A 24,552-nucleotide genomic window follows, 5' to 3' on the forward strand; every position below is an offset into this window, starting at 1 on the left:
CAGGAGCAAAGCTACAAAGGTACCACAGCTTGAACATGTGCCCTGAGCAAGAAAATACCTCTCTGTACCTCTGTTCCACCAAACCTCGTTCAGAGTGTTGGCCAGGAGTGCAGTGTTAAACCAAGTGCCTGGCTGTGGGAGCCTGGGCTGCTCCAGTGCAGTGATTCATCAGAAGTGCTACAAGGCTGGAAAGATACTGAACATTTTTGGTGGTTGTGGATGTCACCTCTGTCCTCCTCTCTCCTCTCCTTTCCTCCCATCCTCCCTAGTGCTCCACAGCACAGCTCCCATTCTTCCCTTCTCCCACTATCTGCAGCAGTGGTTTGAAGCACTGCTTAAAGCTCTCCCTAGACACCAAGCTGAGGACTGGGAGGAAAGGGCTCTCAGTGTAAAGTTTTGCAATGCACAGCGGGGTTCTACAGAGAGATCTACTCATGGGATAACCCACAGAAAACAGCAGTCTGAGCAGTAACTAACCAACAGAGAAGTGGCTCTCCATCAATCTTCTCCTAGAACTAAAACGTATGAAAATTAGATAGACAAGCATTTTAGGCTTTTTCGTTTAAGCTATGTCTTCATGTTATGTAGATTTCAACCAAGCATTCTTTAACTGAAATCTTGTGCCAGTTCAAGTTCAGCAGAACCACCACCTCGATGAGTGGAAAGGGGAAGGAGGGATTGGAGGTCTTACTAGTGCAGATAAAGCCTTACTACAGTCAGAATATAAGGCACTAGACTGATATCCCATATCTCACAGCAAAGTTATAGGGATATCTTCCAAAGGCATTGCAATTCTCTCTCTCCATATTCAGATGAAATGATCTATTGCAGCATCAAAAAAAGCACAGACCTGCCTCACAGAGGAGGAAGGAACAGGCTAGAAAGGGAAATTTTTACTTCATTTGAAATTGCTTGCCCCATCCGGAATAAATCTTCACACTGAAAATCATATATAATTGTGACTTAGCCTAGGGAGGCTAGTATAGCATTAGCTTACAGCATGGCTGTAAGCAAATAGCACCACAGAGAGTTGTCTGGAGGAAGTAGAATCTTATTCCCAGTGAATGCAAGAGCTTTTCCTTCTCCTTCCTGCAGAGACAGAACCTAGCTCCTCAAATTAGACAATATCTCGAGCTCCCCTAAGGTGTTTCCACAAATATCAATGTGATTAAACAGTTTTTACTTCCTTGAAACTACAGTCTGAAGGCAGACATAGCCATTCAGTTCTATTTAGAGAAAAGTCTTCTGAGAATAAGAAAGTGAAGGAGGGAGAAGCTGGTGCTGCAAAACTCTTATTCCGTCAGGCATTAGTGGGAAGGAGGAGGGAGGGCAGCAGTCAAGGCATGCCTATGGCTGCATGGAAGGGAGATTTCTCAAAGGATTCCTTTAATCAGATTCTGCAGAAGATAGGCTCTCTCTGTAATTCACTCCATGTCTTATTCAAAGGCCATATGCTCTGGTCATGTGGAGATTTACAGTCTCCAATTTAGTGGCCTCAGAGAATCTAAAAGAATTATGCAAGAAATCATGTTCTGTGATAACCGAGGCTTCACGCAGCCATGCTTTCTAAAGACTGCTTCTAGCTCAAGATAAGACCCCTCGAGGGCTTTGTAGCCCTTTCGGGGAAGAGGGTAGAGGAGAAAAGGGGGAGCTGCTAACCACTGCCATATGTGAGAAGCATCCCTGTCTGCACATGGGTGTGACGTTCATGTTATCATAGAGGCTGAGCTCCAAATAGGCCCCGTTTCCTGTTTCCAGTCAGCAACTTGCTGCTGGAGCAGGAATCCCATGTCACGCTGTACTGAAGTTACAAAAGAGGAAAACGATGGCCGGTGGAGAGGGAAAGGGTGGGGGAAATCCTCTAAAATAACAGGGATGTGAGCCAGAAGTCCCGAGAGGCAGCAGAATAAGTGGGAGTTTAGCAAACAACCATTTGCTTTCTTTGACTAGTGTTCCTCAGAGACCTCAGCACTCCAGTTCTCAGAGTTAATTTTAGCTATTTGTGGTTGGCCTGTTCCTAATGTCCCTTTCCTATCTCTCACACACACTGAACCTTGGGATACTCTCTGTGGGCTGACAGATGACGTGGAAACCTCTAATCTGCAGGTCAAATATCAAAAATGAAGTGGGATCAGGAAATTGGAAGCACAGTTTGTTTTTTTCCAAATAAGGGAGATAGATTCATATTAGAAGTTCTTAGCATACCACATGTGTGGGTTTTTTTTTAAAGAAGTGTATGAGAAGAATGACTTATTCTTGCAATTTTTATGGTAACCACCAAAGATGCTATCATCCCATGGACATCCCATGGCCTCTCCTATGCAGACTATGACAGATATGCATTTATTACTTACAGGCTCTTCTGCAGGAAAACCAAAACCACACTGTCCCAAGTACTGTACTCAGATGCAACAGGCAGAGTAAGTCCCTGCCAAAGGGCACAGAGTACACATTAGAGAGGGTTCAAAATGAACACAGTGACACGTGGTGCCAGGAATTAACATGCGTGCTCTATGGGGTATTCGTACTGTAGGTGTGTGATGTTAACAGAAGTCTGAGCCTTACCTGTTTTACCCTCCTGTGCTGATGTGCTGCCAGTGTTTCATGGTTCACCAGATTTGCCCTGCAGCCTGTGATGAATCTGGTGACCAGAGGCACCACAGGATGCAGAATCAAGTTAAAAGGTTTGAGATGATGCCTCCCATCTCAGCCAATGTTTCTCATAAACTTGAGCAACAGGTGGGTCTGTTCCTTCCCCTGAATCTCCCATCCTTTACCCATAGAAATCTGTAGAGGATGCTTTGCTCTTTATATGCTCAGAGTGATATATGCATGTGATTGAGGATGGCAAAAAGGCATTTGGTCCCCTAAGGAATCTGGAAGAGAAGCTGGCTCCATAAGAAAATTAAGTTCAGGGCTAAGAAATGAGCTCAGGACCATTATTGTCAGTTGATAGATTTAAGGCTTTGAGTCAGGTGAGGAATATGAAGGTCTCTCGTATAAAAGACCTGGTCCGTGAGAAGCTGTCTAGGAGGAGAAGATAGTTACTATTCCCCTCAAGAGCGGAAGAGCAGCAGTCCCTGAGCTGACAGAGGGCAGATTTCTGTTACTAATTGGGCAGACTGCCCTGGTTTTTATTTGGACCAGAAACAAAAGACTGACTGGGACATCTTGGAGAAGGCTGCCTGTAGCTTTCTGTGCTGGCTGGCAGGACATGGTCTGTCTGCATAAAAAACAAACCCAGTGAGCTGCCAATGTCTCTCTTCCATGCACTGCAGGTATTTTACAGGTGAAGTTATGCTACTCAGGGAGCTATTTTCCATTATACAGAGATGCAGCAGGACTCTGGCAGCTGTAGCCAGCACCGCTGGCAGCAGAGACACAGCACAGCTAAGGTTTTTGGAGAAGTCTGGCAGTGAACAGAGCACATGCACAGGGGGCATCCCAGGTTGACTCTGACTTCCCACAGATTTCCTGGAAGATCTACAGATGTCTGAAGATCCTCTTCCTTTTTTTAAGAGCAAAGTTGGCAGCTTGATTCAATTTCAGAAGGAGAGGCTGTCAGGGACTGACCTGCTGGATAGGAAGATCTGTGGAGAAGGAGATGGGTGTCCTGGTGGGCAACAGGTTGGCCGTGAGCCAGCAGAGTGCCCTTGGTAACCCAGAATGCATTACAAAGAGTGTAGCCAGCAGGTAGAGAGAGGTGATCCTCCCCCTCTGCTCTGCCCTGCTGAGGCCACGTCTGGAGTGCTGTGTCCAGGTCTGGGTTCCTCAGTTCAAGAAAGACAGGGAACTTCTAGAGAGAGCCCAATGGAGGGTCACTGAAATGGTGAGGGGCCTGGAGCATCTCCCTCACAACGAATGGCTGAGAGCCCTGGGACTGTTCAGCCTGGGGAGGAGAAGGTCGAGGGGAGATCTTATCAATGCTTATAAACATCTAATGGAGGTGTTTCAGGTGGATGGGGCCAGGCTCCATCTTCTTGGTGGTGCTCAGTGACAGGACAAGGGACAACAGATTCACACAGGAACAGAGGAAGTTCTATACAAACATGAGAAAGAACTTTACCTTGAGGGTGACAGCACTGGAACAGGCTACCGAGAGAGGTGTTAAAGTCTCCTTCTCTGTAGATGTTCAAAACCTGCCTGGATACATTCCTGTGTAACCTACTGTAGGGAACCTGATTTAGCAGGGGGATGATCTCCAGAAGTCCCTTCCAGCTCTAACAATTCTGTGATTTTGTGATTCTGTATGTCCTGTCCAAACCAAAGGAATGAATAGTGGGGAGCTCCCTCCCGTAAACCATCTCCAGGTTTTCCTAATAATCCCTGGACAGATAGACAGTCATGTGAGTCCTTGAAATTCTATCCATTTTGGAGGAGCCTCGGGTGTGGTGCAGTGGACGTGGCCAGATATATGTGCTGCCCTTTACAGACAAGCCCTCTGTCCTGCAAAGACTGAATATCAACAAAATCCTTCCTGTGGGGACTTCCAACTCTGCCTAAGCCAGCTGTAAATTCCTTTGAGGCTAAAGACTAAGAAAATTGGAATCCTGGGAGGACCTTGGTACAATCCCAAAACCATTTCCACTGAACCTTTCCAAAAAATATGGTTTCTCTGACCCAGGAATGCAAGCTCTGTAACAATGGCAAAGCTGAAGTCCTAGACCATTGGCATTAACTAGTATTAGCTCATTATTTCTGTGCACTCCGTCTGCCTCAGCTAATATGAAAATCATTCATGTGATTTTGAGATATGTCTCCCTCTGGGAGACAGACTTTTTGTTCTGCTTTTGTGCAGCACCTGGCATGAAGGGGTTGCTATTTTTTGAGCGGGATGCTACCTCCACATAAACAAATAACAAAGCTTGTGGGACCCCTGGCTTCTCTGTTTACTGCTTTCTTTTTGAGTTAGTATTTTGAAGCGAGTAATTATGAAGCATCTGAGTTAGCATAGCAAAGCTAACAGCTGTTTCAGCAAGAAAATGGCTGAGAAAGGGTGACAGCAGGAACAGAAGCCATGAACTGATGTGGAGTGGCTGAAGCAATCAGAAAGGTACCTACATATGCAGAGAGCTCCTCAGGCAGTTTCAGCAAAGCTGAAAGAAAACTACATTTGCTCTAGGGAAAGTGAAGGCACGATCCTTCAAACCCAGGAAAGCCAGCCCACCTGACCACAGGACCAGCTGCTGCCTCACTTGCCAGACCTCCAGTTTTTGTGCTCCGTTCCCCACTACCTGCATCCTCATATGGGAGTGGTGCCCACCAGTTCTCACCCTCTGCATAAACCAGTTGAAAAGTTTGACTTCCCTTCTGTGGCAGGTTTCCTGCACATTTTTTTTTATGTTTCCTTCCTCGATTCACTTTCTTTTCTGAACATTAGCAGATCTCCCCCTTTACATGCAGAGATTCTGAAGGGATGTACCACATCTTGGAGGGAATGCATTCTCCAGAAGCCTTCCCCATGATGCCGTGGCCCCATTTGTCAACACTCTTCTCTCCAAGGAAGGAGAATGCAATCCAGGCCTCCCTCCCCTGCCTGTGGTGTCTTCAAAGCAGCAAACTCCCCAGCAAGCAGCCTTTCAGAATAGCCACCAGCATGCAGGGAAGGGCATGTTAAGGGTGGGAAGGAAGAGTGGCTACACCGCATTGTGTTCCAGGCACGTTTTGTTGGCTGATGGTCCCCAAGGGACTATTAGATGCTGGTGTGTGTATTGGCAGCTTCTGGGCTACTTGCACTCATTCTGCTGATGGAGCTAAGGCAAAATGAGGCAGCTGAAGCTGGCTCTGAGGATCTCTCTTATTTCTCACTCCTTGTCAGCAAGGCCTGAGCAGAGCAGTGTACCTAGCCCCTCATCACACCACACACACACCAACTTCTCTGCCTCCTCTTCCCACCTGTCGAAGGAGCAGGGTGGGTGTTTCACTAAGATCTTCCATCCATGGTAAGAAAAACAGCAGATGAGGAACAGCCAAGTGGTGTGCTGTACTCATACGCTTCCTTGTGTCCTAGACTAGACCTATAGACTCACACGCATGATCTTACACACACATGCTCACATAAAATACTGAAGCACTGAAGGGGCGAAGGCTGTAAGGCCTGATTCCAGCTCCAGAACAGCCCTTTGATAGGCCTAGACTTTTTATATTTAATTTTTTTTTTTTTCCAAAAGAGAGGATGGTCAACACCACCGCTAAACTCACCTCCACCCCCAAGCAGCTGTTTTGCCAAAGGGTGGAGAAGCAGACCTCCTGATTGAGGGTGGAGCAGTTTGAAGGAGAGGAAAGCAGTGACTTCACTGTATATTAAGTAACAGCAGAGCAGGGTGTGCGTCATTCTGAAAAACAAGATTTTGGGTGGGGGCAAAGGCTCTCTGCAGCATCTTGCACATGAAGCCTTCCCCTCTGTGGGAAATAAGCTGAACATGCTGTTCTGAATGGGGGAGCTCAGAAAGCTGTAGATGCAGTATGCTAGACACCTTATAATCTCATTTAAGGGGATCCAGCAAGAGTAGCAATGAAAAGGGCACATAATGGCATAGAGGAGTTTGCTCAGGACTTTCTTCCAGCAGGGACAGAGGAGCATGGCAGTAGATCAAGTCCATGTGAATGGAATGGCAAGGGAATAGATTCAAGTCTATCCAAATAAAATGAGAGTGAGTGAGTAGGCTGGATGCAGTAGTGCGTCCAGCCTTCAGCCAGGGCAAGGCAGGGCAGGGCAGCACCAGGCTTAGCTGTCTGCTGTGGGAGCTGGTCAGCCTTGGCACCAGGACCAGTACTGCTGCAGCTCAAAACACCCTGCAGTCCCCTCTTACTCATCTCTGTAAGGGTTCTGAAACTCCCAGAGTGCTTCTAGCTCGTCCTTTCCTTGCTTCCTACACATTAACTACTATGCAAATTGGGCAGAGCTGGCAATTTTGATTCCAGTGAGGCCTCCTGCCCTGGACAGGGAGTTCTGTGTCAACATCACTGAGCTCCCAGAAAAGTGTACAGCAGTCAGCATCTGTGGGAGTAGAGGACACTGGGCTGCAGGTGCAAATACCAAGCAGGATGATGGCAAAGTAGATAACAGAGTCCTTCACACAGCCTCTTCTCAGCCCTGTGCTAGTGGACAGGTATTGCAAGAGGCTGGATGTGCCACCCCCCCCCCCCCCTTTTCAGTAATCCTCTCCCTGCAGCTGAGTCCTGCAGGGCTGTAGGGCGAGCTCAGGCCAGTCTGTACCTGCATCCCCTGTGCCAGGATCCAGTGGGCTTCTGCTCATCTTGATTATGACTGGAGTCTCTCAGGCTTAAGGGCACTCTGATACATTAGAGGCCATTTCAGGCTGTTTTCACCTTTGCAAGAGTTAAAAGCAGTCTTAAGACTTCAAAGAGGGCAAATGTAACACACATTTTTACACTGCTTATACTGTTTGTACTGCTCTGGGAGCACAGTCCTGAGAGGGGCCATCAGAACAGAAGCTTTTTCACAGGTGGCCATGGACTGGCTGAAAAAAGCCTTCCTGCTGGCTCTGGGCAATGTTGACAGTATCATCACAGCATACTTCCAGCCCTATTTGCAGGGGGAACATAACCGCAACCACTTCCTTCCTCAGTCTTCCCAGGTGAAACTCAGAACACTCAGAACACTATCCTCTAGGGACAAGACAATGTCATGGGGACATGGCTCACCTAATATTTCTCTAGCTAGCCCAGGTAACAAAGTGCAGTGCCTTGGCGCTGGTGTGTGCTTCTCCTGCTGGATATTTACCCAGGATCTTCTCAGGGCTCTTTTGACCTATACTGAAGTCCAGGCTACAGAATTTGGACTTGTGCTATTGAGTTTGCTCTTCAGGGTCTCCTGGCCACCTTTGTACCCCATATGCCCAGAGGTTTTGTTTGGTCAGTATCCCCTGGGGAGAAAACATTCCTGTGCCTTCATGTGCAGAACACTGTGTTTTCCCCATAGACAGCACTGCCTGGCAGTGTGCCCTTGTGGCCAGAAGGCCAATGGCATCCTGGGGTGCATTACAAAGAGCATTGCCAGCAGGTAGAGGGAGGTGATCCCCCCCCTCTGCTCTGCCCCACTGAGGCCACGTCTGGAGTGCTGTGTCCAGGTCTGGGCTCCCCAGTTCAAGAAAGACAGAGAACTTCTAGAGAGAGCCCAGTGGAGAGCCACTGAAATGGTGAGGGGCCTGGAGCGTCTCCCTTATGAGGGAAGGCTGAGAGCCCTGGAACTGTTCAGCCTAGAGAAGGCTGAGGGAAGATCTTATCAATGCTATAATCTAATGGAGGTGTGTCAGGTTGATGGGGCCAGGCTCCATCTTCTTGGTGGCGCTCAGTGACAGGACAAGGGGCAACAAATTCACACTGGAGCAGAGGAAGTTCCATTGGAATATGAGAAAGAACTTTACCTTGAGGGTGACAGCACTGGAACAGGCTGCCCAGGGAGGCTGTGGAGTCTCCTTCTCTGTAGATGTTCAAAACCTGCCTGGATACTTTCCTGTGTAAGCCTTCCAATATTTAAAGGGATCCTGATTTAGTGGAGGGTTGGACTAGATGATCTCCAGAGGTCCCTTCCAAGCCCTGTGATTCTGTGATTTGATATCTGGCTCCTACATTCACATTCACATACTGATACCACACATGGTAAACATGCCTCAGATGCTGAGAAGAACTCAGACTCTGCTTAGCACAGGTGTAAAAAACTGCTAGACTTTCAGATGTTCAGGCCCTTTATCTCTTTTTGTTGTATATAAAAATGGAAACCCCATTTTTGTGGTACCAAGGGAAAAAACGAAGGAAGCAAGAAGTGAACTCTTTCATCCAGACCTTGACAGAGGCAAAGTTCAGTTTCTAAAGGTCACTAATAACCAGAATTTTGTGTTCCCACTCCCCCACCTGAGAAAATTAATCAGCATTCACAGAGCTCTGTTTCCTTGCCCTCAAATCATAAATGGTTTAACAGAACAGCATTGAAGAAAAGTGAGAAAAGGACAAAGGAGCGTATACAAAATAACCGGTATGGATACCCATTCCTGTAGCACAGGGACACTTACCAAAGCCATCTCTCATTGCCTTCTGAAGTGTCACTACAGCAGACTATTGCTCCTGTCAGCTTTGGAAACTCTCTGCACAGCTGACAGCCTGGGGCTCCTCCACTCACCTACCGGGCAGCAGAGGGTTCTTCGGAGCTGCAGCTGAGCTGGAGTGGCAGCCACTGACAGATCTTTGAAGCTTGTGGCTCCTCTTGGTGGCTCCAGCTAAGCATGCCCCATCACTTGCTGTTCCTGCTAACTCCTCCTCATCCTCACTGAGTCCTGGCTTTTGGGTGCTCAAAGATAAGTTCTTAAACAAACTTTGCTGGCCCTCTAATTTGCTGTATTTCTGCCTCTTGAGACTGCAAACAATTGCTTGAAGCTAAGGGTGGTCACCTACGATGGGCACAGCTAATCCCAGCTTTTTACACTTACTGAAAATTGTATTATCCCCATTTTTATGGTGAAATTATTATTGTTTTATTACACAAATTCTCTCACTTATAGTGACATGTAAAAATCAAAATGTCTGGGTATTAGGTCTGCCTCTAGGCTCTTTTAGCTCCTTTTATTCAGAGAGAAAGCCAGCAGAGCAGTCTTCCTCTTCCAGCTCTCCACCTCTCTGGGCCTCCTTGCTGGCAGCCCAAAGAAAGATAAAGGAAAGGATGGTATTCAAAGTCAGTTCTTTGCGTCTTGCAGTCAGCTTAAGCATCTCAATAGGATTCACTGAAAAAATAACAGTTATCTCATGTAAGCCTCAAGATAGTCCCCTGTTTATAACAGTTTAACATCTTGCTGTTGTTTTTGTGCCACAGATGAGTGAACTCAAACAGACTAGGAGATGGCAAGGAGTTTGTGACCCGTTCCCAAACTTTTCTGCTCTTCCCTGTTTTCTTAGAGCAGGGAACATCCCCTGCTCAGACTGGGGCATTGCATTAGTAACATAATGACGGGATGTATCATCCCTGCATGCTGAGCATGATTCACAAAGTCAATATGGCCCCAGCAGCTGAGAAGAACAATGCAATGTGTTCTCAGTTACTCCTTTTGGCTACACCATCACCGGAGCCCAGAACAAGGGCAGTGATGTCATGTCCATAGGCTTAATGTGCGAGTAACATATACAATGCTACAAGCTCTCTGTGATCTATTACTTCCACGTTAATACAGCTTAGGGCATATATACACAATCAGTTGCCAGAGCCAAGAATAAGTCATTTGGAAGAGATTATTTTATTTTAGGCTTTTAACAGGAATAATTCTCAGTCCCAACAGGCTAGTTCTGGAAAGGGAGTACCTAGCTAAACGTGGAGCTATATAATTTAGCCAAGACCTCAGCTTTAAAGACAAAAGTTTGGAATGAAGAAATGGGCAGACCAGAATCCCACTGAGAAATAGCTTACATTTTTTTCTGAGAATTAGCCATTGTTGTAAGTATTTACATAAAAAGAAGAAGGGAAAGAAAAAAAAAAAAAGATTAAGAAAAAGCTCTGAAGCAAAGAAAGAAATGATTCCCAGCCATTTTCAAGAAAATGACTTTGGAGCCTTTTCATGCACTTGTGTTTGAACAAAGCTTTTCTCCATTTAGCCTCTGAGTGGAGGGCGGGCGTTATTCTTTCCTTTTAAAAATGTGTTATGTGGATTCAGTGGTCTGCCAAAAGAGCCAGCACAGGAGGGGGCTCAGGGGCTAAGTGTACAGAGGCATTGCAACCAGAGGCCAGTCCATGGGTCAGGCAGATGAGTTCATATTGGATATAAACTCTATGGTGCGTGTGCTGATAACCGCAACCATGGAGCTCATGGTAAGCTATTAGCCAGCATACTGCCCTGAGGACTGGGCGGGCTGTGCACCTTGAGCTCTGGGCTGCCCCAGCTACACTGCTGGTGGCATCTCGCTCAGGTAGCCCCAAGCCAGCATCCAGCTGCTATGTGCTTTCACTGTGGATAGATGCCTCAGGGATGACTTTTCCAGCCTTAAAAAACCCTTCCCTAATGCACTGCCAGGTGGCTTGCAGGAACCTCAGATGACAAGGCCTGCCTGTGTCCTCTGTTTTGGGCCCCTTCCATCATTTACTGGGTTAAGCCAGGATTCCTCTGGCCAGCAAAACAGGGGAAGCCCTGAGAATGCATAACACAAAATCTTATCTCAAGGGGAAAGAAACAGAGTCTTGTGTGTAGAGGCTTGTTGAACTGCACATTCCTGTAATAGTTTCCCAACGGTGCGTACTGATGGGACAGTCACAGGCTTTGCTATGTGTTCCCAACAGGCTGGAAGCTTTATCTCCTGGGCAGGCTGGGGCTGGAGCACTGCCAGCCTCCCCAGGGATGGCTTTGGCCCAGTAGATGCCTGTGCCTCCGCAGCGGGCTGTGGATTGGCGGAAGCTGGTGCAAAGCTGCCTGTCCGATTAAATTTGTTGTTCTGCAAAAGGATTTAGCTTTGTTTGCCGGTTATTACCGAGGAAAAATCCTAAGCTGCTGCTTTAACCTGTGTTAAACCTTTCAGGGGGTGAAAGAACCTGGCTCCTTTCCCTCAAAGTTGTAAACGAGGAGGAGAAAGCTAAGAGAAGGCAGAGAAAACAAACCATGAATAAATAAACAACTAAATTTTAAAATACTCTTTTGATTACATTCTTTTTACTCTGCCATCAAAAATGCTTTTAAATTTCCTGTGTGAGGGGGCTGCCGCATCAGAAGCATAACTGAACTTATCTTATGAAAAAAAAGTCTGATGATGGGACATCCGCCACCATCTCGAACACACTCCAGCTCCCACACATACCTGTTGTCTCCCAGGGACGTCCCAAGCCCATCCAGAAGGGTCTGCACAATATTAAGTTGAGGAGAGATGTCTGAGATTCTCACATTTCGTCATTCAGTCCTGCACAAACAAACCAAAGGCAGCCAAATCAAATAAGTAACTTATTCCAAAACAAGATATCTGTACACAAGGTTTGCTCTGGTTTAATTGAGTTCATGGCTGGCTACTACTAGTTAAAACAATAAAATGGTATCTGTAGCTATCTAATGTATTTTAGGTCAGCACTCTACAAAAGATGACTGTGAATGTATAGTGTGAGCACAACACTGTACTAAAATACAACCGCGTGTCCAAAGCCAGGAAGGGCCACAGGAAGCGCCCTTACACTGCTGCTGAAGTTTTAATTTCCCTTGTTCGAGCCCTGCAATGTAGATAATTTCTTTCGCAGGATTCCTGCCTCATTTCTGCAGTTAACAAATTAGTGTTTCATGCTTTGCTTTATCCTTCTGCTTAGTGGATAGATATAGATCATCTCTAGCACACAGGGTTTAAACCATGCTCTGGGAGCAGAATGACTGAAAGCCCTCTTGAGTTCAAGGCCTTCAGCAAGATATCATATCTAGCTGCTTCGGGAGTATCACAGCACTGCAGTAGCTATTATGGGTGTTGTACATGAGAGGTTGCCTACTGAAAACTGTAGAGTCTAAAGACTTTGAATACCTTATAAAACACAGGCTTGGGTTTTCACAGTGTCTAGCATGCTGCTGCACTTTGTATTCAAAGCACGAAACCAAGATGCGGTTGTGAAGGCTCAGTTCCTTTGCAAGCCAGCTGTGGTTCAACTACCCAGAGGTTCCAGCTGCAACACCAGCTACAAGGCCTTGCACTCTGCCCTGCACTCAGCTCTTTGTGGGGCTGGTATGCAGACAGGACCAGAGAAGCAATTCTTATTAAGAATAACACTTCTGGAAAACTGTCTGAAACCACTGGGTGAGGCATCCAGAAAACAAGAGGCAGCCATGTCACAATCACCTGCAGGAATTCTGGCACAGGATAACCTGTCCCAGGTCACACCAGAGCTGTGCGGCTGTGTCAGGGTGCCAGCTCCGCAGGGCAGCAGCCCATGGCATGAGTCCCATGGTGACTCTAGTTCTTCCTGCAGTCCCCTACCTCACTCAGTGCCCACCTACTTTCCACAACACTTCAGGCAAGGGCTAACACAGGAAACTGTTTCGATGCTTTCACAGGCCTAGAGCAGTTCCCTGGTGCCTGTGGAGCCAGGGAGTGCCTGGAGGAAACTGCAGTCTGTGGACTTTGAAATGAAGTCTGCATCATAACCCATCTGCACAGACATTGCCTGGGTAACTTTAGTCCCGGATTTCCTAACTTTTTTGAGCACTTGAGTCCATAGTTTTCATGCAGGCTTTTTGTGTGTGAAATAAGTCCTTATTTAAAGAAAGCTAGAGTACACAAAGAATAAGTAAGAGAGAAGATAACTATCTGGGCAATGCCAAGGACCAGAACAAATGCTTTTTCCTTGCTCTTTATACTAGATTACTTGGAGATAAAGAATTTGGAACAATTGCCAGCCAGGGCTTGCCGCCCTCAGAAGCTGGTCGTTGTTGTTAACTGCAGAGTTGAACGAAATCCTTCCCCATGCAAAGTGATATTTTGTATTGGGCGTGAGGTGTCTGCTCTGAAGTTCAACTCTGTAAATAGGACCACTGCAAACACAGGAATTGGTGACTCTCTCATAGCATATGTGATGGGATTTGCTCCATAATGCTGCCTAGCAAATTCCTTTTCTCCTGTAAGCAGAAATACATAATGGAGGTAACAGTTTTTTGTTAGTTATTACTATCTCTGGTGTGACATGGGAGATGCCATTACTGACCCCTACACAGGACTGTTTAGCTCTCTTCAGTAGGGTTCAGTCCCGAGCATAATCTAGAGAAGCCTCAAGGCCATTCTGACAACTGTATGATATGTGGAATATCTTTGTTCCTCTCATTTCCTTGCTGAGACCATTTTAGCAGAGGATGGGACAGCAGTGCTGGAAGATTCGCTTTCCTACATGCACTGAAGTAGTTCATCAGGAGCTCACTGTGTCACTTTTAGTGCAGGTTTTCGTGACTGGAGCAGCATAGGGGCCAATGCCTGGCACAGAAAGACTAGCTATTGTGAAGTACACTAACATAACAGGCTCATATTACACCTGGGTCACCCTTAAAATCATGTTTTCTGGCTTCCTTTCTTTCACTTCATCAGACCCAAGCTTCTTGACCTTAGTTTTTATGATTAGGAAATCTGTATCTTCCTACTCCGAGTACTAGTCCTTTGTTCTTAGTACTACCTTTATTTTTTTATATACACCCTCTCTGGCTTACAGTTTTCTTTGTCCTGTGCTGATTGCCCATCTACAACTCCAGAATCCATGGGGCAGACTCATCATCTGTGGTCAACTGGCTATACGAGGGCTCCCACACAGCAGAAAATAATTGGGAAGCACAGTTTATTGAAGCCAAGTGACAGCAACCTACATTCTGGAAGATTATCTACCATTAGCGGAAATTGTGCATATACAGGCTAATCAAGCAGCAAACCAGTCCTATCTGTTCTGAGCCTGTAGAGTACCAACTGCCATTGTAGGGGGGCACAGCTGATAGTCCTTTCCCTCAGACAAATTCCTGCTGGGTGGGCAGCCACAGCAGCAAAAATGTATCACGCACAGGAGATTGTTTATCTACCTGAAACAAGTAGCTCTTACTTCCCATACAATATGCACCCTTCTCATTCTCATTTTCTTAAAAGCCTTGACCAAGATTTCCATGCTGCTTACAGGTTTGATGTGACCTGCCCTCCACCTGGATTTTCTTATCGTATCTGTCTTGACAGTCTGCAAGATACTGAAAGGCAAGCTTGATATGTACCTCTAGTGACCTCTCCATAAACATTTCAGTGTTAGTGATAGTAATAACCTTCAAGATAATAATGATAATAGCAGGAATAATGATTACTATAAGGTGAGTGGTAGAATTACTCTTGAAATCAGCCTTCAATTTGAAGAAAATGTAGTAATATCCCTTCTAGAGAAGCCAGAAGCACTCTCCTTTTGCAGGATGAAAGGAGATGAGGAATGTTGGTTGGCACTGAATCCTGGTCCTCTTGGGCCTTTAATGGGTTTCCTGCTCCCACAGGTTCAAAGAGCAATTACAGTCTCCAGCAAAAGTACAGCAAATGGAAAACAGATTCTTTGGCTCCCACTAAAATGCCAAGAGAATAAGTAACCAAAGATGAAGGACTTGAAGCCACTTCATTGCAGTAGCTTATGGGGCTGAAGGGAAATCTCCCTCCCTGTACCCGTGTGGCCAGAGGAAGTCCCTAACACAAAAGATGGCTGGTGGCAAGCTGATGGGAAAACCGTGTTCACACCTACCTCCTTCAAGACACTCAGAGTGGAGTGGAGGGATGGTCTGCAGCTCTCTGGGACTGCACAGCAACATGCCTCGGGGGTCCAGCTCCATGTCTTGTGCCTTTGAATTGGCCATCAGAGAGGAACAAATTCAAGGTCTGAGGAAAGCAAGGGCAGGGCAGCTTCCTTCTTGACAGCAAATCATTATAAGGGTCTATGGAGGTACATATCCAGAAAAGAGCAGCCAGATAAACAGATGGGGGCTGAGGAATCAGCCTGGGGTGTCTCCAGCCTTATAGTGGTGATGCTTCCTAACGCACCAAGGGATGACATCCCCATGCTCTTTGCAGAGAAGGAAAATCATGAAGAAGAGGAAAAAAGAAGGGCCCAGGTGACTCAGACCCAGGATAATCCTCTCAGAGAGCTGCTGGATGTATGTACCACAGCGAGTTAATGCTCTGGAATTTCATCAGGAGAGACCAGCGGGCATGAGCACTGTGAGCTGCATACTAATCTCCTGTGAAGACCTGCGTAGGCCACACAAGATGGCCTCCAACAGGGCAACACCGCCCAAGCAGTTCCACAGGGGTCTGAACAATCAAGCACTAAGGATTAAAAATGAAATCCACAGGAAAAGCAGGACTGGATTTAAGACCAGAAGAGCACGTGTGGCTGTTTGTCTTTTTATTTTTCCAGATCAGGGCTTTGATATAATAATTAAAAATAAATAAATAAATAAAATAGAGGAATTAATTAATGAATGGAAGACACTGAAAGTACATTGTCTGTATAAAAGACAACCCTGCACAATTGTCATCGCCTACACCTGGCGCTGGGAAATGCTTTCATGTGATCAGCAACACCTGCAGTATTAACACATCACAGCACTGCCATGCAGCGAGTGAGGTCTGTCTTCCATCTCTGAAAAGAGTAGTTACTTTACCAGCATATTTCTGATTTGGTATTTAGTAAGCTGTGTCACACGTGGGAAACTACATAAGCCTGTCTGAAGCAGAAAGCCCTTTGGGTTAGTTTGCATTGTGTTTCATTTCCACCTCAGATTACTTGAGATTAAATCCTATCACCGATGGCAGAGAGAAATAACTAATAAAGCAGTACATCAGCAATAATACCAACTCTGTGCTCAAACAAGGATATTCAGTGTCCAGTGACGGTACAAGTAGGTCACCTGGCCAGCTTAGCAACCAGCGAAACTTCTCCCTTAGAACTTAACGTCTGGCACCATTCAGTTGTACAGAACAAAGATGGGACGCAGCTCAACTCTGCAGCTTCTCAGGTATAGAGGGGAAACTGTATACTCATAATTACACAACTGTGATGTAATAATTGCTAAGGATTTCCTTGGCAATCTTGTATTACAAATTGATGCTTCCTCTGCTTTTCCTTTCTGACTATGGAGGGAGAAGGCATCCATTCTCTCTTTACCATATGGATGTGTAATTCCCCTTAAGCTAACAGGAAGCAAAAAGAAATTGGACCCTAACGAGAAAGGGTGCAAAGACATGAATGAATAGAAGAATTCTTCTTAAAAGCTCTGATCTGGACCTATGGGGTGGTTTTCATTTCTGAACTCCTGCTGAGAGGTATAGACTACAGGCATAGAGTTTGAATACGAAAACTCTGAGTCCAGAGCCATGCACATTTAGACAGAAAACATATTTCATTTGGCCTTGTCTTTTCCACTCATGAAGCATTTGCAGCCGATGCAAACATAAAGACATTGATTTAATTTGTTCACCCTTTGAAATTCTTCCAGTCTATCTGGGATGGTGGGGAGAAGGCTGTTGTAATTAAATGTTTTGAAGGAATGCCAAATATTTTTCTCCTAATAGAGGATCTTTTGAGTTGACAGGTTTGGACAACATGAGGTGGAAATGACTTTTCCCTGCTGCAGTTTGATTGGGCTTCTATATGCTAGTTATCAATATCAGCTTCTCCATTTTTTCCACACCAAGCTTCATCCCCTCTCCTTAAGCCACATAATTAACCTAAATTTCAGTTTCTATTGGTAGGGAAAGGAACAAAGGCAGAGTAAGATGGGAAAAACAGCAGCTCTGGAGCTTCCATTACAAGACAGCCACCTTGTCCTCCAAGAGTGCATAATTTTAGTTTGAACATTGTCTTTCCTTTATCAATCCCATACTGTCACGTAGCATTCTTTTTCTGATGAATCAATATGAATGCATTCAGGAAAATTCCTCCAGTACTACTTTAGCAGTGGTGAAGATCTACTGCCTTCAGGACTCTTCACTGCCAAGGCTAGAACAAAGAACTTCTAGATGAGTAGAAAATAAGCTAGACCACCAAGCTGAAAGGGTAACAACAAACAACACCTTAGCACCTGCTCACAGCCAAAAACAAATGATGTACTCCAGAGATTGACTCTGTGGCCCATGTAGTTCAATCTTCATAACTAATTTAGATAACACAAAAATGCACCCTCAGCACATCTCTGGAAGGTGCAATCTTATGACAGCTGACTGGTACATATATACAACATTCAGCTGAGAAGGAACTCATGTAACTAAGTTCTGTGCCAACAGAAATTTCATGAAGACCAAAGTTCTGCACTTGGGGTAGAATAACACACTACATCCCTGCAACCTGGGAGCCAACTGGCTAGCAGCCCTGAAAAGGATCAGGAAGTTACAGTGGATGCCAGCCTGAATGAGCTGAGAGGGCATTGTAAGGCAGCTGTGTACTATGCCACAGTAGGAGGAGCGTGGCTTGCAGATTTAGGAAAACAGTTTTCCCTGCTGCCTGACACTGGTGAGGCTGCATTTGGCTGTCCAGCCTGAAGCTCCTCCGTTGCTGAGGGACGTAAAGAAGCTAAAGAATGGCCAGCTGAAGTCTACCTCTCACTACAATGGTCAGAGGTCTGGAGCACATCATCAACAAGGATGTGTAGAGAGATCTTGACTTGTTTAGGCAAGTAAAAGGAAGACTAATAGCCTTCAGTTACCTTAAGGATAGTTACAAACAGATCCATATTCTTCTCAGTAGCATCGAATGATATAGCACAGAATAGCAGCCACAAATTGCCACCTGAGACATTAAGAAAAAGATTTTCTTTAAGGGCAGTGCAGCACTGGAACACACTGGTCATGGAATATTCCATTTAGGAGGCATTCGAGACAACTATTCAGAAGTTACGGCTGACCTGTCCCGTGGCAATAGTACTTCAGTGAACAAGTGTCTGGACTAGATGACTTCTACAGCTGCTTCAACCAAGATGTTTATTGTTCTGAAACTTTTTACAGCCAGTAGATTTGTCAAGGACTTATCAAAATACATTGCCAAGTTAGAGGCGTGTCCTAGCAAAGTCTATTGTCCTTGCATGCCTAACAGCCATTCTTCCTCTAAAATATGATGAGTAGCATTAGAGTTATGTTTCCTCATGCTCACCACTGTGATTCTCACCTCTTTTTTTCTGGCTATAGGTTGTCCATTGATCATGTTTAGGTAAAACTTGCGGTTGAAATGTGGAGTTACTGGAAATAATACCAGCATCAGCCACACAATCAAAATTTCTCTAACTGTTCTTGGTCAAAGGTAGCCTCACTAGGCAGTAAGGCAAGATTTTAACAGCTTACTCTTTAACAAGTCAAGTCTTGTGGGCAAGCTAAGATGTATTCCTTATGAACAGAGATACCTTTTGGATTTTATCCTTGGTTCTGAGAATTTATAAAGAGATTTCCAGAGGCATCCAGCCAGGCAGAATGAAGAGGTACTGCTCCCAAAGATCCCAAATGCCAGTTGGCTTCAAATATTTTACCATTTAAATGTCTCCAGAGACCTTTGCCTACATTCCATATCTATAAGACAAAGTTCATTTATTCAGGTGTCAGGAATAGTAGAACCATTCCTTCATTCTGGCATCTAAAATGCTAAAGCTATGATGTTCTTTTTCCCAGTCTATTTATCATAGAGTATCCTGTGAGAATCCCAGCTATGTACACAGAACAATGACAGCCAACTATCTCTAAATCCGGGAAGAGCCAAATCACACCCACATTTCAGTCAATGATCTCTTAGCTGAGTAGTACCAAAGAAAAACCCAAACCCGAAGTTTTACATCTTCACAAAGAATGCAATGGTTTTACTCTGCTATTCATGACTAATGAGTCACAAGGATTCAGTGAACCAGCAGATAATTTGTAATAATATTTGTGAAACAGAAGAGGGACAGTTCTTGTGGTTAAGGCTGGACTGACACGCAGGATGTCTGGGTCCAGTTCCTAGTCTAGCACAGATTTTCCTTTGTAAGCATTGGCAAGCTGCTTGAACTGTCATCTTCAGTTCCTTGCCTATACAATTTTTCCTTTCTTTGAGTTTTTGACTCTGATCTCTTTTAGTTCTGAAGTATCTCTGTAGTTTCTGACATTCAGGAATGTAGAGATATAATACAAATTGTGCTATGAGCCGCAAATAGCTCAAAACAGCCCATGGGCTAAATGTATTCACTTCAGCCACCTAACAAATATATTTGAAGAAACTAGCCTGGACAAGTGAATGGTTAGCAAACAGGCTGCATTCAGAAGTAATTGTTTATAATGAATTTTGTTAAATGCCTGCTGCTTTTCCTACCATTCAATCCAATACCAGCACAGCCATCTCTGCTACCATTTCATGCCAACCCAGTTTAAGGAATGGCACGGCGTTTTTGTTGATATTTATATTACCTTGCAACAACAGAAAAAAAGAAAAAGAAAAAAGAAAAAAGAAAAAAGAAAAAAGAAAAAAAAAACCATACAATTTTTTCAGACCACAAAATGCGAGACAGGAATTTTATGTCTGACATATTAAAATATTTTTTTTCAAATTGCAACATTCAAAAGCCTATCAGTAATGTCTCCCAGGACTGATACCTCCAACTTTCAACACAAAATAGTTTTAAAATTGAGCTTACTACTGATTAGGTCACTTTCTAGCCTGCAATTTTCAGAGGCTGATTAAAATGTCAAGATACAAATACAAATGTGGACACAATTATCTCTATCTTGCTGCTTAATTTCAGAAGAACCGCCTTGGCACCAATAGGTCTAGATTGAAAGAAATAAAATCAAGTATAACCAGGTTACATTTTAGTCACTTGACTCTTTGGAGCCTTGACTGGAAACACGTGGATCCCAGAGTATTAAAACTAAAAAAATTCTTCTACCAGCAGAGTTTTATATCCTTACAAACATGCTAAAAACTGTTCTAAAAAAAAATTAATACATAAAGGGGATTTAATTCATAAATAATGCCAGACTCATGAACACGCTAGAATTAGAATGTGAGTATGGATGGAAAGGGGTAATTCTGAGAGAAAAAGTAGAAGACTGACAGCAGGGGCTTCTGGATTCCTATCAGGATTGCAATAATAAGGGCGAAATCCATGATACAGAGCATACAAGTTTTCACACTAAGCAAGAAAAGATGATCCGCTAAGTCCAGCAGTCCGATCAGGTGAACCAGCTTTTTCCCCTCATTGGGAAAACATTCTTTGTACAAGCTGTGCATCTTTCATTCTCAACTGGGTAAAATTGTGAGTTGGAGTTCATGGGACAGTGTGCTCATTCTGGAAAACAGAAAGATCTAGAAAGGTCTTGAACTGTATAAAAGGACAACCAAAGAACCCAATGGAGCTTTGCCCTCCGCAGAAGATAATAATGACTGAATGGAAAATAGCTGCATATGCATTAGCTCTGCCTGCAACACTGACAACAATACTGTGGTGTGCACTTGTCATAATACTGGTCATTGTGCCCAGCAAACTGTGGCTCTTCATTATATTCAACTTTGAATGCAGTATTACTACCAAGTTCAAGGGTCTGCTTTTCATGTGGTTCTGTATCTAGTTACAAAAACAAATCATGAGAGACAAAGGATCGAGTCCCCAGGGAATTTTTCAAACTTAGTGGTGGGAGGTGATGGACTCAATGAGTTAAAACTTGATGTGCACTCTGAACTCTGATGAAAACTACAGATAAGCCTTGACCATTTGCCAGATTTTGCCAGAATCTGTGAGGTCCTCTCAGCTGGCTGTTCAACATTCTAGGAGTTGATAAGGACTTTTTTCCCCAAAGTCATTAGCATGGTAAATATAACTTAAAAGTACCCATCTCCCCCTTGTCATGGTTTAATTCTATTCAGAAATGAAGCAGATTCTCAGTGCAAAAAACATCTGAAGAGAAGTTATGGTTGCATAACCGTCCTGCAGGACTTTGGGCTGGCAGCAAAATGGTACAGCTCACTTTCTAAGGCTGTAACAAACACCAGCTGAATCTCCCACCTAGGAATGTGGAAGAAATACAAATGGGCTAAAGATGGGCTAGTCTGAGAGTTCAGCCTCCCCTCCATCATATGGTAAATCTAGTGACTTTCCAAAACAGCACATTGACAAAGAAAGGGAAGATAACAAAACCAAACAGAATAGCATAAGGGACAGGTTAATCAATTACCCCTTTCCTATAGCACAGCCATCATTTTGAGCTCTATGTTTTTGGTCAAACAGCTGCTAGAGCTGCTTTACTGTTAACTGCTTGCAGTTTCTGTTTCCTAGTGTCTGAGGCTGTCAGAGCTGAATAGCAAGGGCTGTTTCAGACAACCACATACTGTGTTCCAGGACGCTTCAGTCAGTCACTCCTAGTCATTTCCCATCCCTGCAGTTACTGCAGCTGGCCACCAGCCTTGACTTTGAAGGCTATTTCTACTCTTCAGTAACACCTATGCTTCAAGAATGTAGAAGGCTTACAGGTATATATATAAAGCCATTCTGTCCACAGGAACATGTTGTTTTTAAACAAGCTATTCTGATCCATCTCCTAGACTGGATTTTCACTTCCCAAGTGTGCCAGCTATTGCCTAAGAGGAGGGTGATCCACTCTTCCTTCTAACTTCTAGGTAGTACTGGTTTGCCCAGTTTATCACCTGTACTTGAAAATTGCAAGCTCCCTCCCCTTTTATATGAGCATTTTTAGTCTTAACTATTCTCATGATAAAACCTAGTACCAATTGAACAGAGTGAAACCTACTAATTACTCCTGTCTAGTCCTTTCCCAAGATGGCGGCAGGGGATACTGCCCCTGCCAGGCCTGTCTCCTTTGGAGATAGCTATCCCCTTCAAACTTCATCTCACAAATGAAATCCTGCTTCAACTGTTAAAGGCTGGCAATTGTCAGTATTACTTACAGCCTCCATGAAACAAAATAAGCTTATGTTATTTCCACAACAGAAAATAAAGACAGTGGTTTCGCTACACAACACTTGCTTGTTGGAAAACAAGCAGAGAGTGTACACCACTGCTCGCTGCACTTACACATTTCTGTGCTTGCACCAGCTTTTGGAGACCACTTATCAAGGCTGGCTTCAAACACAAGACCTTCCTCCCTCCCTTTCTAGGCTGACCATTTTTGCTCCCCAGCTGATTTTTAATCTGATTTCTCAGGTATCAGAACATTATCAGAAGATAACCAAGTACAACAGAGAACCAAGATGGGGATCAACCTCACCCAGCTAGTGATTAGCAATCTGAAATGAGACTGTCAGAGCAGCATTGTTTTGACTTGGGCCCCTGAAGCAAACAGTGTGGCAGTCTGGTAGTGGTAGACGCTCATCCTGCCTCAGATGTAAACATGCATGAGACTTCTTTTTACCACTTTTTGGGAAGCATCAACAGCTCTTGTCAAGAAACAGGAAAGAGATTACTAAAAGGCTGCTGGCATGCTCCTTGAGTTGATGTCATCTTACAGCCCAACTGGTGCTGAGTGCACACACAGTCATGCACACACACAGCTACCAGTCACCAAACTTTTGTTATGGCTGAAAAAATTCAAGTAGTTATTGTTGGCTGGAGAGTTCTCCCTCCCTCTCACCCTTATTACAGCTGCTTTCTGTCTCCTGCTGGCAAGGCAGTCTCCCCCTCTGGAGTACCTGACATCCAAACTCCAGGATAAATCTGTCAGGGAGCACCAAGAGCTGGGCAGCTCCTTAAAGGGAGGTGAGCCAGGAGCCATGATGGAGCCTTGCCAGCCAGGTCTCAGTCCCAGAGTGCCAGAGAAAGGTGAGCAGGACAGACTCTGAGGTGGTGGCCAGGTCCAACCAAGAGTTCAGATCAAAAGACAGTATCATAGTGATGAGGCAAATCAGAGGTCAAGACAGGAAGTCAACCTGTAGGTCAGGGATAGGATCAGGTCCAGTGATCACCAGGCAGGTCCACGGTGACAAAGCAGGGACAAAAATAAGCCAGTTTATAGGTTGAGGTCCAGATCAAGCAGCTCCATAGCTAGGCAGAGAGCATGGCTGTGCTTATACTGGAGATCAGCACTCCATTATAGCATATGTAAGGAGAGAAGGCCCAGGGCTGAGCTTAAATAGAGCTCCTGGGCCCCATGGGTGTGGGCCCTGGGTGAGGCTCATCAGGGTCATTAGTGCACTGTATTTGTCAGGGCCCTGACAAATTTAGAGGCTCCATGAAGTCTGGGATTGTTTTGTATTTACATACTGCCTCCCAGTCATTAACTCTTTACCCACATGGTAGCTGACATCTCTCCTTCAGCTCAAGCAGTTCTTCTTATGGTGCCTCCTGCCCTACCTGCACTGGGACGTTTTTTTCCTCTCAAAATCCAGACGTGGAAATAGCATTGGCTTTTCCTCCCACCATTCTTCTGTCTTCCTCTGTCACTCAGATTAGATTTGCCAATGATCGGGAATAAGTTGCTGATTTTTCTTAGTGTAGTCTCAAAAGCAATACACATGAATTAATGTCAAGCTACAGTTATATACTTCATTATACTACATTTTCTTTTCTGTGTCCTATGGAGGACATATCAGCTAATAAACTGAGGAGCACAGACAGAAAACTCAAGGTTGCTTTGGAAATGCCAGAATCAGGGTTGATTGTACAACTTTATGTATCTACGTGCCAGTCCTTGATTATTGGATCACATACTGTGGTTTATATTGTTGTGTTTGTTGTTGTTGTTTCATTTAGTTTTGTTTTACATTTTTCCCCACAAGACTTCTGCCTTATTTAATACCTAGTCCTTACTAAATTAGTTGTTATCTCCTCAAATATTTTATCCACCATTCTCACGCTACTCAAGTGCTATCCTGTAGGGAGAGTTACTCTTTTACCCTTGAGCATTTCAGTAGTTTGCATCACTGAAGTTTCACAAACGATAATCAATGCCTACTCAAAACATCTTTTCCAGATAAGGGGAGAATTTCAGCCTCATTTTCTAGACAGAAAATTGAGCTAGTAAGAGATTAAGGTCAAAAGTATGTACTACATTTGAGTGAGTCTACGTGAGATACCTTAGACCCTATTTTGTTCAGTCTGTGTAGCGGTATTTGATGTTTTA

At 44.6% G+C, this 24,552-nt stretch overlaps 1 protein-coding gene and 1 long non-coding RNA gene across 2 annotated transcripts in view; one reads left to right on the forward strand and one right to left on the reverse strand.

Moving 5' to 3' along the window:
* SYN3 (synapsin III) overlaps positions 1 to 24,552 on the forward strand; it is a 204,811-nt gene that overhangs the window by 115,451 nt on the left and 64,808 nt on the right. The window lies entirely within an intron of this gene.
* The window catches only part of LOC107053588, a 42,603-nt gene continuing 26,083 nt past the window's right edge, over positions 8,033 to 24,552 (reverse strand). Inside the window, exon 3 of the long non-coding RNA XR_001466978.4 lies at positions 8,033 to 11,892. This is a non-coding gene — a long non-coding RNA (uncharacterized LOC107053588). The remainder of the gene's footprint in view (positions 11,893 to 24,552) is intronic.

The sequence above is a fragment of the Gallus gallus genome, chromosome 1 (assembly GCF_016699485.2).
Source record: "Gallus gallus isolate bGalGal1 chromosome 1, bGalGal1.mat.broiler.GRCg7b, whole genome shotgun sequence".
NCBI classification, from domain to species: Eukaryota; Metazoa; Chordata; class Aves; order Galliformes; family Phasianidae; genus Gallus; species Gallus gallus.